We start from the raw sequence: 18259 nt of genomic DNA, 5'->3' as shown, positions 1-18259 counted from the left end.
CAATTTTTTTAAAAAAAGGTTTTGCACTCTGTAGACCTCCCCAAAACAGCCCGTTTTTCACAAAAACTGGCTCGGTTTTTGTCAAAACAAAGGGCATGCGTAGCCTTTAGGAGGCTTGTAGAATGCTCCTAGGGGCTGGGGGAGGGCAAAAACGAGCAAAAAATGGTCCGTATTTCATGAAAACAGGCCCATTTTTGTCAAAAAAAAGGGCATGCATAGCCTTTAGGATGCTTATAAAGTGCTCCTGTGGGCTGGGGGGGGGGGCAAAAAACACCCAATTTTTCACTCACTTTTGCCCTCCCCGGTCCCCAAGATCACTGTGAAAGCCTCCTAAAGGCTATGCACGGCCATTTTTGCAAAGGGGGTGCAGAAGGCCAAAAATGCTGTATTCAGTGTATAAGAGGCACCCAGATTTTCACCCTCTTTTTGCGGGAAAAAGGTGCCTCTTATACTCTGAAAAATACGGGGTAAGCCCTCCCGCAAAAATAAGCCCTCCCTGAAAATATTGCAACATAGCAGCAGCCATGAAGTGACCACGCTCGCCGCCTCCTGCACCTCAAAAGTAAGAAGACCTCCCTGAAAATAAGGCCAGGCGCTTATTTCGGGAGGGGGGGTTCAAAAGAAAATAAGACCCTGTCTTATTTTTGGGGAAAACATGGTCGTCAGTTAGGAAAAAGCAGGGACTTCAGAACCGTTCAGTAGGAAGTACGAAGAAGAGTTGTCAGTAAGCCAACATTAGTAAATATCTTGCCTTCTGGACCTTAGAACAATGCTTACCAACCTTTTCCCCAAATTACCCAAACCACTAATCAGAAAGTCTTATTGAAATTCAAGAACCAGTCATGAAGCTCCTTTTAGGATTTGTAATTTCAAACAGTCACTGAGCAAGTGATCGCAATGCCAGAATTAAAAGGGTTTGCAGGAGGTTTGGGAATAAATTTTAATACAGGGGACAATCTTTAAAGGTCCCTGTTTTGATTGGGTAATGGGTTCATTTGTTTACTCCAAGAAAAAGTACTTCCCAAATCTCAGTAAAATTTATTCAAAATTGGGCAAAAGTACTTTTTTATTTGAGTAAACAAATGAACCCATTACCCAATCAAAGGAGGGACATTTAAAGATTGTCACCTGTACTAAAAATTTACTCCCAAATCTCCTGCAATTCCATTAAGATGAAAATCCATAGAATTAACTGATGGTCCGATTTACACCATCAGTGATCACATTTTTATATTACATGCCATTCTCGCCTTACGACCATTTGTTCAGTGACTGAAATTACGACCGCTCTAAAAGAAGGGACTTAATGACCGGTCCTTGAATTTCAGTAGGAGTTTCTAATTAGCGGTTTGGGGTAATTCAGGAAAAAGGTTGGTAAGCATTGTTCTAGCCAATTTATTCAGGTTTCTTTCAATCATAAGAAGGCTGCTTTCATGTCTGGTGTGTTTCAGACACAGGTTTTGTTTTTTTTAAACCATCGTTGGTGAAACCACAGATGGCTGATGACGGAGACATATCAGGGATTATTCTGTGGAAGCATCTATGAGTTGACTTGAAAGAAAGCAGGATTCTTTTATTCTAGGTTCACACTACCTACACCTACACACCTGGGATCCCTCAGTGGAAATCTGGCAAGGGTCGGCATCATGACTGCCAAGAATTATCTCTTGCCCGCTGCCGTTTTAGAAAAGTAGTGATAGTTCAACTCGCAACTCAAAAGTCATAAGCTGATTTATGTACCACAGGGGATCCTGTCCTGTTTTCACTTAAGGCAGAGAATGTGAACCCAACCAACTGCAGCTCATCCAATAAGCCACAAGTTCAACAAACCATAGAGAAGTGAGGTGTACAGGCTGGGATTCCCTTGGAAAAACTGATCCAAGATAGTAACTCCGCTGCTTCAGAAGAGTGCTAAGCTTGTTTTTCTCCTGCAAACCTAACAAAGAGCAGACACAGATTAACAGAGCTGGAAGGTACTTTGTAGGTCATCTAGTCCAACCCTCTGCCCAAGGAGGAGACAGTACATCATTTCTGACAGATGGCAGTCCAGTCTCTTCTTGAAAGCCACCAGAGATGAACTCCTACAACTTCCAAAGGGAACTTTTATTCCATTGGTTGATTGTCCTCACTGTCAGGAAATTTCTCCTTATTGCTAGGTTGAATCTCTCCGTGGTCAGTTTCCATCCATTATTCCTTGTCTGGCCTTCAAGTGCTTTGAAAAGTAGCTTGACCCCCTTCCTCTCTGTGCAGCCCCTCAAATATTGGAAGACTGCTATCCTGTCTCCCCTGGTCCTTCTCTTCCCTAGACTAGCCATGCCCAGTTCCTGCAACTGTTCTTCATACGTTTTAGCCTCCAGTCCCTTCATCATCTTGGTTGCATTGGAACGTCCTTCCCAAATGTCCACTGCAAATTCGCTGCAACCTGGGGCAGCAAGCCAGCCATAAACAGCCTGGAGCTCCAGGGTTCTCTCTTTCCAACCCCGCCAAGGTCTACCGTGATGTCAAACCTGGCTGCTGAGAAGGTTGGGCAAATTAAGCCAGCCATCCGGGAAAGACGTTTATTGGAACCAAGAACGAGATGCTTGGAAGTTTTCAGCAAGCATGCTTTGTTTTTAGTCACGAGCACTAATGGGGCGTACGTTGTTCCCTTTGGCCCAGCTGTCAGAACTAAAAGAGGGTGTTATGTTTGCCTGCCTCCCTCCCTTTTGATTCCATTATTCCCCTTTTTGGGAGGGGTGGGGGGGGCTCCTCTGGTTTGTAATGTTGTAATCAATTCTGCTCTTCTTTAAAAGAAAAGGGCACCATAGCAACCAGACAGATTTACTTTTTTTTTTTTAACTCCTTCCTGGCTTTGTTATGTCATAAAGAGGGGATTCGCTTCCTTTTTCCACCCCCACCCCCCCCAAAAAATGCACCTTTTGCTTCCAATGTTTTAGAATTCGAACCATTCCCCCCCCCCCCCTCTCCCAAGGTGAGATTTGGAGAATTGTTTTCCTCGGAGCACAAACCGGGCCTATGAATGGCACAAGGGGACGTGGTCTACTACCAAAGCTGCTTACAAAAATACCCTCCTGCACGGAGGGGAGACGGCCAGCCAGAGGCGAGAACGCACCCTTGCACGTACACACACAATTACGGTGATTATTCCGCTAACAATTTGAAATGCACAGTGTGTGGGAAGGCTGCTTAGAGTTCCATTTACCTCTTAACAATAACGGAAACGGGGAATAATTTTGCAGTGGAGTTAAATCGTCGCAGGTATCGCACCCTTCAGTTTTTAATTTGCGGGGTTTTTTTTTTAAAACGTGCGAGATTAATCATCTTGATTGGATGTAGGCTTTTTTTTCCCCCACCCCTCTCTCCGCTGCAAAATTTTTCCTGCTAAGTGCCGATACCAAAACGATGGCGGCTTCTCCCTTTATTTTGTGGACCACAGCGGCCATCAGCCCGGTTGCCTAGGGCAGTAGTCACCAACTGGTGGTCCTTGGACCACTGGTGGTCAGTGAAAATTTTTTAGTGGCCCGCAGAAAAATTATTTGCATTTTTTATATTGCACTAAAACAGGGGTCCTCAAACTACGCCCCCTAGGATGGATACATGCAATGAACGTTTGTGTTGCTGCAAAGAATCTCCCCCTTCCGGGTCTTTTTGTGCGGGTCAGAGGGGGCCAGAAATTCCGACTTGAGGTCTGCTTCAGCCTCTTGGTGAGGGGCTTCAGGCGAAGGCTGGAGGGAAGCACTGCTGGTGGTGAAGAGCCGGAGGGCCTCGTTCCAGTGGGACTGAATCATGGTCTGGAACTGGCTGACCATCTCAGTCCGCTGAGCCTCCAGTTGCCGATACCTGGCCTTACACTCCCACAGGACTTCCCTCTGCTTGGAAAGCCTATGCTCGTATTTCTCAGTGAGGTGCTTCTCACTGCTGCCTGGGGGATTCTGGGAGTTGAAGAGCACACATCTTCAAGATGCCAAGATTAGAAAACACCTGCCACCTATTGTGGGACGCAGTGGTTCAGTAGCTAAGACGCTGAGCTTATTGATCAGAAAGGTCGGCAGTTCGGCGGTTTGAATCCCTAGTGCCACATAATGGAGTGAGCTCCCATTACTTCTCCTAGCTTCTGCCAACCTAGCAGTTCGAAAGCATGTAAAAATGCAAGTAGAGAAATAGGAACCATCTTTGGTGGGAAGGGAACAGCCTTCCATGCACCTTCAGCGTTTAGTCATGCCGGCCACATGACCATGGAGACGTCTTCGGACAGCGCTGGCTCTTCGGCTTTGAAACGGAGATGAGGACCGCTTCCTAGAGTCAGGAATGACTAGCACAGGGAACTTTTACCTTACTATTACTCAACTTCACTGTTGAGATCTTTAGTTCTCTCCCCAGTGAGATTTCAAAGTTTTAAGAGGTGCTTGTCCTAGAGGCAGAATGTTTTATTTACTTATACCTCCTATTTCCAAGCTACCCATCTCCACCAGGTCTCCTGTTTCAAATCCATCCCGTTATAATAAAATCTACACGGCCATAAAATTAAGTCTAGGAAAGCCTGACTTGCTACTATGAGGAGTTCGATTTCCCCGTCTCTTCCCTTCTCTTCCCCCACCATCACACTGGCACAGTCTGGTTCCTATGTTTTTCTGGAAATATGTTTGTTTTGCACTTGAAATCCACCTAGCCTGGAAACAGTAGCTTTTATTTTGCCAGTTGCCCATTAGGTCATGGAAAGGGAACATCTTGACATCTTTGCTCAATCCTGCAGTTCAGCATAACCTTTAGAAGGATTAGTAAACAAACTCCATCAGTCTAAACAACACACACACACGCATACACATGCTTCAAAGCAGCATAAACCCCGAATGTGTGGCAAATGAAGGACAAAGGAGAGTTCCAGCAACTTTCTTTAACATTTATGCATAGCAAAGGCTAATATAGACAGGCTGAATGGTCATATTTAAGTCCATAATGTGGTTGATAAGCATAGTTATGCTTGGCCAAGCTATGAGAAGCCGGTTGTTTTTTCAATAAAACATGGCTGATCAAATCACAAGAGTTTTTTAAAAAAGTTGATCTGGGGTAGGAGGAAGGATCTCAGGAATTTGAAAAATAATGCAAAATATGTAGGGCCAGGATTTTAGGGAGGGATTCCACTTTGCGCTGGAAGGCAAATTTTCTTGATTGCTTAACCTAGCTTAGTACAGGGATGATCTCCTGAAGAACCAGAAAACATTGGTATTGATCTGGAGAGCCAGAAGTACCAAATATGTATAGCAATCCTAGTCTCAAATTGTTGTTATTAGTTGCAAACTCATGTCCGACCCATGGATAACGTTTCCCCAGGCCTTCCAGTCCTCTACCATCCTCTGGAGTCCATTTAAGCTCATGTCGACTGCTTCGGTGACTCCATCCAGCCACTTCATTCTTTGTTGTCCCTTTCTTCTTTTGCCATCAATCTTTCCCAGAACTAGGCTCTTCTCCAGTGATCCCTTCCTTCTCATTAGGTGGCCAAAGTATTTGAGTTTCCTCTTCAGGATCAGGCCTTCTAAAGAGCAGTCAGGGTTGATCTCCTCTAGGACTGACTGGTTTGATGGCCTTGCAGTTCAAGGGACTCGTAGGAGTCTTCTCCACCACCAGAGTTCAAAGGCCTCAGTTCTTTGATGCTGAGCCTTTCTTATGGTGCAACCTTCACAGCCATACATTGCAAATGGAAAAACCATAGCCTCAGGTCTCAAGAACTCCATATACACCAAAGCCTACACATGCTAATTTTCATTAATTTCTCCCTGAAATATTTTCAAGCCAATACTTTCAAGCCAATGAGTCACATTCTTATTTGAATACTCTGATTAAGCTATAAAAATTGGAATTGGAATTGGAATTTATTGCATTTATATGCCGCCCTTTTCCCCGAAGGGGACTCAGGGCGGCTCACAATCCAAGTCAGGGAAGGGGGTACAGACAGGGGATAAAAAAGACGAACATAACAATACACAATTTAAAAAACACATGACAACCATACCATTCGAGGGGGGGGGGCAAAAGCTCTTTAGCCCCAGGCCGGTCGGAACAGCCAGGTTTTAAGGGCTTTGCGGAAGGCCTGGAGGGTGGTGAGGGTTCGAATCTCCACGGGGAGCTCGTTCCAGAGGGTCGGAGCAGCCACAGAGAAGGCTCTCCTCCGGGTAGTCACCAGTCGGCATTGGCCGGCGGATGGAATTCGGAGGAGGCCTAATCTGTGGGATCTGATCGGTCTATTGGAGGTAATTGGCAGCAGGCGGTCTCTCTATAATTCTTAAGGGAAAGTGCCTTTTAATAGTTGATACTGAATGTGTGGAGAAGGGAAGGGAGGACAACGTTATTGAGAAAGCGAAGTTTATTGAACACTCATTGGCAATTGCTCCTGCCTTACTTCTATTTGGAAGAGGAAAACATGGCCAATGACATGTCAAAGTTCAAAGGCTTCCTTAGAGAGAGGAGTTATTTTCTAGCAAGAGGGAAAATTGCTAATATTGAAATATAATGAAGAATAGAAACAGTTTAAGTAAAAATAGAACTTATAATTTAAATAGAATTTTCCTTACTTTGCTAAGTCATGCAGAAAGCCTAATCACTTTTAACAGATTAACAGAGTTGGAAGGGACCTTGTAGGTCATCTAGTTCAACCCCCTGCCCAAGCAGGAGACCCTACATCATTTCTGACAAATGGCAGTCCAGTCTCTTCTTGAAAGCTTCCAGTGATGAAACTCCCTCAACTTCCGAAGGCAACTTCTGTTCCATGGGTTGATTGCTGTCATTGTCAGAAAATTTCTCCTTATTTCCAGGTTAAATCTCTCCTTGGTCAGTTTCCATCCATTATTCCTTGTCTACCCTTCTGGTTCCTTGGAAAATAGCTTGACCCCCCCTCTCTGTGGCAGCCCCTCAAATATTGGAAGACTGCTATCCTGTCTCCCCTGGTCCTTCTCTTCCCTAGACTAGCCGTGCCCAGTTCCTGCAACCATTCTTTGTATGTTTTAGCCTCCAGATCCCTAATCATCTTGGTTGCTCTTCTCTGCACTTTTTCTAGAGTTGCAACATCTTTTAAATAGTGTGTTGACCAAAACTGGATGCAGTACTCTAGGTGTGGTATTACTGAGGCTTTATAGAGTGGTATTAGTACATCACTTGATCTTCATTGTATCCCTCTGATAATGCAGTTTGAGTTATGGCCCATTTCTACTTCGTGTTACATTTTGGATCAGGGGTCACCAAACTTTCAGACCTCAGAGACCACTAAATTCAGAATTTTAAATCCTACGGACCAGTAATGACCGCTGGGTTGACTATGTGGTTATGTGACTAGGTGGATGTGGCCAACTCGGTATCACTTATATCGAGGGGCACCTCAACAGCCTCTTCTCGCCCCTCCCCTCCTCACCTGCCCACCCGGGCTCCTTAGAGCCCCATCAGGAAGCAGTTGTTGGAGCTAAGCAGCCACCATGAGAAAGAGTTGGCAAAACAGCTGGCTCAGTTCAAATTGGATCTGACCGAGAAGGTGGCTCAGCAGAAGCACCTCACAAATATAGGCTTCCAAGCACAAGGAAGACCTGCAGGAGTGTAAGGCCAGGTATCGTAAGGCCAGGAGGCTCAGCAGACTGAGATGGTCAGCTAGTTCTAGACCATGATGCAGTCCCACTGGAACGAGGTCCTCCGACTCTTGGCCACCAGTGACACTTCCCTCCAGCTGTCACCCAAATCCCCGCACTAGGAGACCAAAGAAGACCCCAAGTTGGAATTTCTGGCCCCCTCCAACCCACACAAAAAGACCCTGAAGGAGGGGACTCTCTACAGCAACACAAATGTTCATTGCACATATCCATCCCAAGGGCTGTGGTTTGAGGACCCCTGATTTAGTGCAATATAAAAAAATGCAAATAATTTTTCTACGGACCACCAAAATTTTCTCATGGACCACCAGTTGGTGACCTCTGTTTTAGATCAACCTTGGCAATTTTAAGATTTAAGGACTGGGGGGATTCTGGGAGTTGAAATCCACAGCTCTTAAAGCTGCCAATATTGGACACTGCCTGTTTCAAGATTGCAAGCTACCCTGCAGCACTGACAGCATAATATACCGTATTTTTTGGAGTATAAGATGCACCTTTCCCCCCCTCCAAAAAAGAGCGTGGAAATGTTGGTGCATCTTATACACCGAATGCAGCCATTTTTGGCCTCCCAAAGCCCCAACCCCGCATCCCATTTTGGGCAGTTTTTCGCAAAAACTGAGGGTTTTTGGCTTCCCCCCAGCCCCCAGAAGCATTCTGCAGACTTCAGCAGGGCTGGGGGAAGGCAAAAATGCCCCCGTTTTTGTAAAAAAACTGTTGAAAAACAGGTCGTTTTTTGCAAAAACGGTGGTGTTTTTGCCTTCCCCCAGCCCTGCTGAAGCCTGCAGAGTAGAGTGTTCCTGGGGGCCAGGAAGGACAAAAACTTTTTTTCTTACTTACCTCTTTGAAATCTTGTTGCGTCTTATATACCGGTGCATCTTATAGTCCGAAAAATACAGTAGTTGATACAATTAACAATACTCTTCAGCCTCTTGCAGCTCTAGTCAGTTGTTTTCTTAATCCCCTGTAACCATTTCCCCAAAGCTGGTAGAGCTGTAGCCCTTAGCATCTCCGCATTCCTCAAGTAAAATTTAGCTGGGCAAAGAAACTCAAGAGGCCACCACTTGTTTGTTCTTTTGGATCCTTCTCCACTCCTTGAGAGACACCCAAAGTTTAATTGGCACTCTGGGAGCCTTTGCTATCGAACAGCCTAATAGCACCCAAGAGTTCTGAATATGGTGAAAGAGTTTAGTAATGGACCACAGCACTTCTTTAATTCTCAGAAACCTCGAAGGGGAGAGCAACCCTCTTCCCCACAGAACTAATGTTGCTATGGGCCTCCTGCATTCTTAGCATCTATAATATACCAATCGATGCAGTTTGGGTTCATCTTTTTCTTTACTCTGAATTTCCTGACTGCCTAAATCATGTAGCTGGCGAAAAACTACAGCAACAGGAGCCTCTTGCCCAAATCTAGCCCCGTGAAGCAGAGGTGGGCTACTTCTGCTGACTGCCAGCTGCCTGCAATTTGGCAGTTCAAATCTCACCAGCATCATAGCCGCTGGTTAGGCTCACCCAATGGTGGGTTTCAAAATTTTTTCGAACCTACTCTGTGGGTGTGGCCTCCTTTGTGGGAGTGGCTTGCCTGCCATGTGACCTGGTGGGAGTGGCTTGCCGGCCATGTGTTCTCTCTCTCTCTTTCTTTCCTTCCTTTTGTCTCTCTGTCCCTTTTTTCTTTCATCTCTCTCTCACTTTTTCTTTCTTTTTTCTTTCTTTCTTTCTTCCTTTCTTTCTCTTTCTTTCTCTGTGTGAGTCTGTGTGTGTGTGTGTGTGTGTTTGTTTGTGTGTGTGTGTGTGTGGCTCTTTGCCTCTCCCTCCCTCCCTCCCTCCCTGTCTCTCTGTCAGTGGTGGGTTTCAAAAAATTTTGGAACCTCTTCTGTGGGTGTGGCCTGCTTTCCGGGTCCACTGGTGGAACCTCTTCTAACCGGTTCGGTAGATTTGATGAACCGGTTCTACCGAATAGGTGCGAACTGGTAGGAATCCACCTCTGGGCTCACCCATTAGGTGAGATCAAAGGCTGCCTCCTTTTCCCCACTCCATCCGATTTAGATACCTCCAAAAATTCTACAAAAGGAACCTGAAGGCAGGATGTTCCCGTTTCTTTTTCCCAACAGCAATTGATAATCAGCAGAATCGTGTCTCTGTGCCTACCCCAAGAGTGAAAATAAAAAAAAAGAGAGAGAATTTGGGGCGAAGTCTTAAAGATGCACAATATGTTCTTCAACACCAGCTTGCAAACGCAACTTCCATATTCTTTTCCTTCAGTTGAAGAGGTTGCTGACTCTTTCTTCCGGCACGTTGAACAGCCGTGTCATTTCCCTGAACTAACCAGCCTCGCAGCCATATTCTCACAACGTGCAAGTCTAAAATGGGATCGGCTAGTTTGTGACTCAGGGTGCTCTATGGACCCGAGCAATTGAATTAGTTCAGCAAACCGTAGTTACCATGTCCTGCAAACACAATCAGTCAAGCGTCGCACGAAGGATTACACATATCGCCACCTGCTAACGTTTGCTGATCAGAATGCGGTTGGAAAACAGGAGAGTGGAAAAATACAGTAAGGTTTAGCAACCCAGCCTGTTGCTGTTCCAGGCCTTGGCTTAAGTCGGAGACCTCGCAGCTTAAAGGATTCAACTTCACTTGTGAAGTGCAACCTGGCAAACACCAGTGTTTTGTTTGCTCAAATGTTCAACGGCTTAGCTCTAAGTTCATGGCAGGCCCTGTAGTGGCAGATCTCTGGATAAAGAGGAAAAAAAAATATGATTGCAGTCACCAAATTTCCTGGGCAATTTGTCATAAAAAGCTATTTTGGCACTCTTTGTAGAACTTCCATTCAGCTCAACTCAACTCAACTCAACTCACAGGGTCGCTGCGAGTTGAGTTGAGAAATGCTATGTTGGGATAATAGGAGGAGGAAGCACTATTCGGTAGTGCCTTGAGTTATTCATAAAAATAACAAAGGTGAGATAAAAGTAAAATAAATAAAAATGCAGGGTTGTCCTCAACTTAGGATCAAAATTGAGCCCGAAATATCTGTGGCTAAATCAGGCAAAGAAAGTTTTGCCCCATTTTTCGGCCTTTCTCACCACAGTTGTTAAGTGAATCACTGCAATTGTTAAAAGTTAGTCACGTTGTTAAGAGAATCTGGCTTTCCCACTGATTGTGCTTGTCAGAAGTTCACAAAAGGGGATCACATAACCTCAAGACACTGCAACCGTCGTAAATATGAGTCAGTTGCCAAGCATTTGAATTTTGATCATGTAACCATGGGGATGCTGTGATGATCATGAGAAAAACGGTTAGTTCTGCATTCAATACCATTGTACCGGACATTCTTCTAACTAAACTAAGTCAGCTAGTGGTACCTGAACACACTTGCAAGTGGATCACAAGCTTCCTAACAGACAGGAAACAGCAGGTGAAGCTAGGCAAAATCACATCAGATACCTGTACAGTTGGCACAGAAACCCCCCAGGGCGGTGTGGTCTCTCCACTTCTCTCTATATACCGATGACTGCATCTCAAATGATCCATCTGTTAAACTACTGAAGTTTGCAGATGATACAACAGTGATTGGTCTCATTCGATGATGATACCGCATGCAGATGGGAGGTTGGACAACTAGCCTCATGGTACGACCGGAACAATCTTGAACTAAATACACTCAAAACTGTAGAAATGGTTGTGGGTTTTAAAAGTAAACCTCCTCTACTAACACCTCTTACAATACTAGACAACACAGTATCGAGAATAGAGACCTTCAGGTTTCTAAGTCCTATCGTATCTCAAGACTTAAAATGGACACCTAACATCAAAAACATCATCAGAAAAGCACAACGAAGATTGTTCTTTCTGTGCCAACTCAGGAAGCTCAAACTGCCCACGGAGCTGCTGATATAGTTCTACAGTGGAATTACTGAGTCTGTCATCTGCACCTCCATAACTGTCTGCAACCCAACAAGACAGACACAGACTTCAGAGGATAATCAGAACTGCAGGAAAAACAATTACTGCAAACCTGCCTTCCATTGAGGACCTGTACACTGCACGAGTCAAAAAGAGGACCGTGAAAATATTTACAGACCCCTCACATCCTGGACATAAATTGTTTCAACTTCTACCCTCTAAACGATGCTATAGAGTACTGCACACCAAGACAACTAGACACAAGAGCATTTTTTCCTGAATGCCATTACTCTGCTAAATAAATAATTCCCTCACCACTGTCAAACTATTCACTAAGGCTGCATTACTATTACTATTAGTCTTCTCATCGTTCCTATCACCCATCTCCTCCCACTTATAACTGCAGGACTGTAACTTTGTTGCTTGTATCCTTACAAATTATATTGATATTGTTTCCTGATTGCTTATTTGTACCCTGTGACTGTCATTAAGTGTGGTATTTTATGAGTTTTGATGAATGTATCTTGGTATTTTTATGTACACTGATAGCATATACAGCAAAGAAAAATTCCTTGTGTGTCCAATCACATTTGGCCAATGAAGAACTCTACTCTACTCTATTCTACATCAGTTTTTTTCAGTGCCAATGTAACTTTGAACTGCCACCAAATTAACTGTAGTTAAGTCCAGGAGTATCTGTGTACAGGTTGGTCAGCTCTCCAATTCCAGGCATAATTTGGTGGGGATTAAAAGAAGAAAAAAATATATTAACTTGTACGGTGAGCCTTAGAGCCAAGCTGTTTTATTTGTTTCACTGTTAAAACAAGCCTCTGCCTCTTTTCCCAAGATATGTATCACAAAACACACCCCTACTTTGGATAATTTAGAACAAGGACAAGATGTAGGCAGATGTTGCCCATCTCTCCCTGGAAAAGAAATCATTGTGTCCAAAGGTACAGATAAGCCCCTCTTCCATCTTTTTTTTTGATGAAGCACCTGATCTCATCAACCTCCCAAGCTGTTCTTAAAGACTTTCCTCATTTAAATGTTTTCCAATTAACTTGGATCGCGGGAATTTTTTGTTTTGCCATCTACCATATCCTCAATGAGCTTCCTATTTGCCAAGCATAATTGAGAGCAAAACCCATCTCTTAAATTTGCCAGAGAGTTTGAGGGTGGGGAGCGCCATAAAGTTACACCTCAGAACCAAGAAATAAATTCTTTGTTGATCTAATTGTTCTTGCCTAGAGATCTTGCGAGTTAATTAATTCAATGTGATGCACGATCTGAAATCCCAAGGCTGGATACACTCAGCTCAAAATTATATATAGATCCAGCTCTTGGAATCTCTTCAAAAGCTGCCACTAGGTTGTATATTTTTATGTGATAAGAAAGGAAAGCTACTGGATCCGTGAGAAATAAACCTATTAGATGTATTTGGTTTAGTTTAATTTACATTTAAAATCAATTTGCTCTGGCCTCACCAAGAGCTTGGAGGTGAGTCTTTGCTTATCGTTCAAGAATTAAATGTGATCCTCATGTGGTGGACATGAGAGCAAGGAAATATTGGACAAAAATACACACAGGGCTGGAGAAAAAAATGATAAAATTACATATAGACCTGAAACCAGAGATACGCTATATTGCCAAAAGTATTCGCTCACCCATCCAAATAATCAGAATCAGGTGTTCCAATCACTTCCATGGCCACAGGTGTATAAAATAAAGTACCTAGGCATGCAGACGGTTTTAACAAACATTGTGAAAGAATGGGTCCTCTCAGGAGCTCAGCGTGGAACTGTGATAGGATGCCACCTGTGCAACAAATCCAGTCGTGACATTACCTCGCTCCTAAATCTTCCACAGTCAACTGTCAGCTGTATTATAAGAACGTGGAAGTGTTTGGGAATGACAGCAACTCAGCCACGAAGTGGTAGGCCACGTAAACTCGTCCAACATCAGTGTGTGACCTCACAAATGCGCTTCTGGGAGAATGGTCAAAAATCCCCATAAACACACTCCTGAACCCTGTGGGGTTCCCAGCCTTCCCAGAAGAGTTGAAGCTGTTATAGCTGCAAAGGGTGGACTGACGTCATATGGAACCCTATGGATTAGGAATGGAATACAGTAAGTTCATATGCAAGTAAAGGCAGGTGAGCAAATACTTTTGGCAAAGTGTATTTTTGTTGGGCCTATGATAAAAAGACTGCATATTTGATTTTGCATATATTAACAGCAACTAGAATTCTATTTGCGCGACAATGGAAAAGTGATGAGATTCCATCTGAGGAGAATGTAGTTTAAAAAAATATTAGAGTGTGCATAGATGGATAGATTAACACTTGCTATTAAGGATAAAAAAGAAACTGAATATTCTTTTTGATATGGAACATGTTTTATCAATGGCTAGATAATAGAACCAGAAGTTAGAAAGGAGGAGATATAAAGGGGGTAATGGTATAGAGGAGAGTCGTTAAAGAAGATGATGTTAAACATCAAGTATAAAAGTTAGTGTATTATGTTATTATTAGCAACAACAAAATTGTATCACAGCGGCCAGTTGTTTTGCCGGATTTGGCATTGATTACTAGTCGGGCCCCACCCAGGGGCCTAGGACGTCGTAATGTATTTTCGTAATATGCGTGCAGATCCAAGCAGTGCGGCTGTTTGCATTTGACTGATGGTGATTTTGTCAATTTTTAATTGTTTTAAATGTAATTCCAGTGCTTTTAGAATAGCACCCAGTGTGCCAATTACCACTGGAATTACCACTGCTGGTTTGTGCCATAATCATTGAATTTCAATTTTTAAGTCCTGGTATTTCATAGTTTTTTCATATTCCTTCTCGTCGACCCTGCTATCACCTGGTATTGCGATGTCTATGATTGTAACCTTATTTTTCTCAACCAGTGTGATGTCTGGTGTATTATGCGCCAGTATTTTGTCCATTTGTATACGAAAATCCCACAATGTATTTATGTTGCTGTTGTTATTATTATTATTATTATTATTATTATTATTATTATTATTATTGTGATGATTAAATATAATGAAGATGTATAAATATGATGATCTGAATATAATTGTACCCAGAATACACACAGTTTTATGAAAATTGAGTGTTATATAACTAAAACAAAAAAAAGAAAGAATTAAATGTAGTCCTTAAATTTCAAAACTATAACTAATTCCCCTTTGGAATTAAATAAAGGAACAGTTCAATTTTCGGCTTTTACTTGGAGTAGATAGCCATGCTTTGTCACAATCTCGCATCAAACACGAAGTTTGCCTTTCAGTTAAGAGGCTTAACTGAACTGTTCAGGCATGGTATGTGGTGTGGCCCGCCAGCTGCCAGTTGAGCTGGCAGCAGACTCAGATGATGGCGAGGCTGGGGAGGAACCCGGGCCAGTTCTGGAGTCTGGGGAAGGCTCTGATGGATACTCTGCATCAGACACAGAGATAGAGCCAGGGCTGTCTGACATTTCCCAGCCACCGGAGAGGCTGATGCCTTTGGAGGATGAGATGAGTGAGAAGGAAGAACAGTTGGGGCCTCTTCCAGATGCATGTATGAGCAGAGCAGTTAGGAGAGGTGAGCAACGGAGGACAAGGAGTCAATTCAGGAAGCAAAGGACATGTCGATGTTGAATGGCCCCTCCCTGTCTGGGGGAATAAATAGAAGGAAAGGGCAGTGGTTGTTGTAGGAGATAACAGTTCATATTTCTGAAGATTTTGCTCATTGTGTTCCGTGCATCAAAGACTGCTTGCCAGAACTTAAATTTGCAGCCTTTCGGATTACCGCAAGGTGTGACCCGACAAATGTGCACCCGACAACAGTGCACTGACAAAACCACAGTGATAAAACCGTGACATCAACAGCGCGCCAACGAATGAATCCAGAAGCGCGCCGACAAAAGAGCGCTGATAGAAGCGCCATTACAGTTAAGGTAAGGGTTAAGGTAAAGGTTAGGGTTACGTTTAGGTTTAGGGTTAGGTTCAGGGTTACGTTTAGGGTTACCTTTAGAGTTAGGTTTAGAGCACGCTTCTGTCGGCGCTCTTTTGTCGGCGCGCTTCTGTGCTCATTCGTTGGCGCGATTTCAAACTCACGCTTTTCTCCCCGCGCTTTTGTCGAGCGCGCATTTGTCGGTGAACCATTGCAAGGAACTGATAAGGTCTGTTAGTGCAGTTAACTCCTTGCAGGCCTGGATTTTTCTGTGGGTGATTGCAATTAATCCACAAGAGATAAATAAAGAGGGATTTTCGTGACAAGGAGTCTGTTTCTTGCTTCTGCTAAGGCTGGGTCAGAACAGTATGAGACTAGAGAATAGCCCTGTCCAAATGAAACCTTTGCTGTGATAAGCCACTTTTCATTCATTGTAACAAATAAGGGTTGTAGAAGATCATTAGACCTGTATTTTTAGTTGGATAATATGTCTATGATTTTAAAATGCAGAATGTACAGAACATACTTCGGGCAGTGCTGGGTTTCGCTATAGCCACGTTCACACAACTCGCTTAACCAAGTCAATTAGAGTACAGATAGTTCTCAACTTACAACCGTTTGCTTTGAAGTTACAATGGCACTGAACAAAGTGACTTAATGTCCGCTTTTCACACTTACGACCATTGCAGCATCCCCATGGTTACATGATTTACATTTGGATGCTTGATAACTGACTCACATTTATGAGGGTTGCAGATTCACTCAACAAATGTGGCCAGGAAAGTCATAAAAGGCAGCAAAACTCACTTAACAAATTTCTCACTTGGCAACCTAAATGCTGGGCTCAATTGTGGTGATAGGACTGCCTACTCCTGACTGTTGTTTCCAAGAATGCTAAATCTGGTTAGGTTTCTGGGTCTGTTTGGTGGACCTAATCCACATGGTTTGTTGTTGTTAGTTGTGTTTGACTCATCACGACCCCATGGACAACATTCCCCCAGGCCTTCCAGTCCTCTACCATCCTCTGGAGTCCATTTAAGCTCACGTCGACTGCTTCAGTGACTCCATCCAGCCACCACATTCTGTCATCCCCTTCTTCTTTTGCCTTCCATCTTTCTCAGCATGAGGCTCTTCTCCAGTGAGTCCTTCCTTCTCATTAGGTGGCCAAAGTACTTGAGTTTCCTCTTCAGGATCTGGCTTTCTAAAGAGCAGTCAGGGTTGAGCTCCTCTAGGACTGACTGGTTTGATGGCTTTGCAGCCCAAGGGACTTGCAGGGATCTTCTCCAGCACCAGAGTTCAAAGGTCTCAATTCTTTGGCACTCAGCTTTTCTTATGGTCCAAATTTCATAGCCATCCATTGCAACTGGGAAAACCATAGCCTTGACTATACGCACTTTTGTTGGCAGGGTGATGTCTCTGCTTTTTAGTATGCTGTCTAGATTTGCCATAACTTTCCTCCTCAGGAGCAACGTCTTTTAATTTCTTGGCTGCAGTCCCCATTTGCGGTGATCTTGGAGCCCAGGAAAATAAAATCTGTCACCACCTCCATTTCTTCCCCATCTTTTTGCCAGGAATTGAGAAGGACGGATGCCATGATCTTAGTTTTCTTAATGTTCTTAACCAACTAGATGTTAGTTTATTTTTATTTTATTTATTTGGCATATGGAAGAGAGGGTCAGGGAGTCTCCGAATAAGTTTATACACGGTAGAAGTTATGGCAGCTGACCATCACTAGTCCTTTTCTTCTTGGTTAGTTTATGGTTGAATATAATGGGCAAAGCCAAGAAATAAATTCAATCAACCACCAAATTTAGCATTTTTGGTGAACGCTGTGATGATGTGTACAAGAAACATGCCTCTTCGCAAACAGAGAAAATAGACAAGTAACCGTGGCTCTGTCTTGTTGTTTTGTTTTTGTTTTACCGTTACCAACATCACCAACTCCTCACTTCTGCAGCCTGGACATCGGATCTGGCAGGGCTTTCTCTTCCAGTTGCCACGGTTACCGCAGTTGTCAAGAGCTCCATGCCAGCATCGGCATGAGTGAAGAAACCCCCAGCCTTCCTTCAACCTCTCCCAGTGCCCTTTCTAAAAAAGGAACCCTGGATGCTACTTTCTGAGTGGCCATCTTTCAAAACATTCAGGGAACACTTAAGAGCCACTCAACGGGCAACACAACTATTGTTCAGATAGGCCCCTGCCAGGCTTTGCCGCTTCCTTAATTGATCTTTTGAGTCAGCCTTGACGGCTTTGGGGTGTCACAAGTCACCTTGACTCAGTCCAGACCTCCTTTAACATATGCCAGCTCAGTCCACTTCAAACATGGTCGGCGTTTGAAACATCAACTGGAGGTTTAAATGGATGGTTACTAGCAGGGGCCAGCAAGAATGTTCCTTACTACCAGCTGAAAGACCTGGTGTCTAATCTTTCTCCGTCACTTCCGGTTTGCTCATAGGGCCGTTTATAGTCCTCCGGAGCCTTCCGGAGCCTTCCGGAGGCTTCCCTAAAGACTCCAGAGGATGAAAAACGACCCTACGAGCAAACCAGAAGTCACTTCCGGTTTACTCGTAGGGCAGTTTTTAGTCCTCCAGAGCCCAAAGCGTAGGTCTAAAAACAGACCTACGAGCAAACCGGAAGTGACTTCTGGTTTGCTCGTAGGGTCGTTTTTCGTCTTCTGGAGCCTTTAGGGAAGCCTCCGGAAGGCCCCTGAAGGCTCCAGAGGACATAAACCGGCTCTACGAGCAAAACGGAAGACCGTTCCCGAACTTCCGGTTTGCCCTTAGGG

The sequence above is a fragment of the Thamnophis elegans genome, chromosome 16, assembly GCF_009769535.1.
Source record: "Thamnophis elegans isolate rThaEle1 chromosome 16, rThaEle1.pri, whole genome shotgun sequence".
NCBI classification, from domain to species: domain Eukaryota; kingdom Metazoa; phylum Chordata; class Lepidosauria; order Squamata; family Colubridae; genus Thamnophis; species Thamnophis elegans.
The sequence above is the reverse complement of the archived record's forward strand: the minus strand, read 5'-3'. Positions refer to the sequence as shown.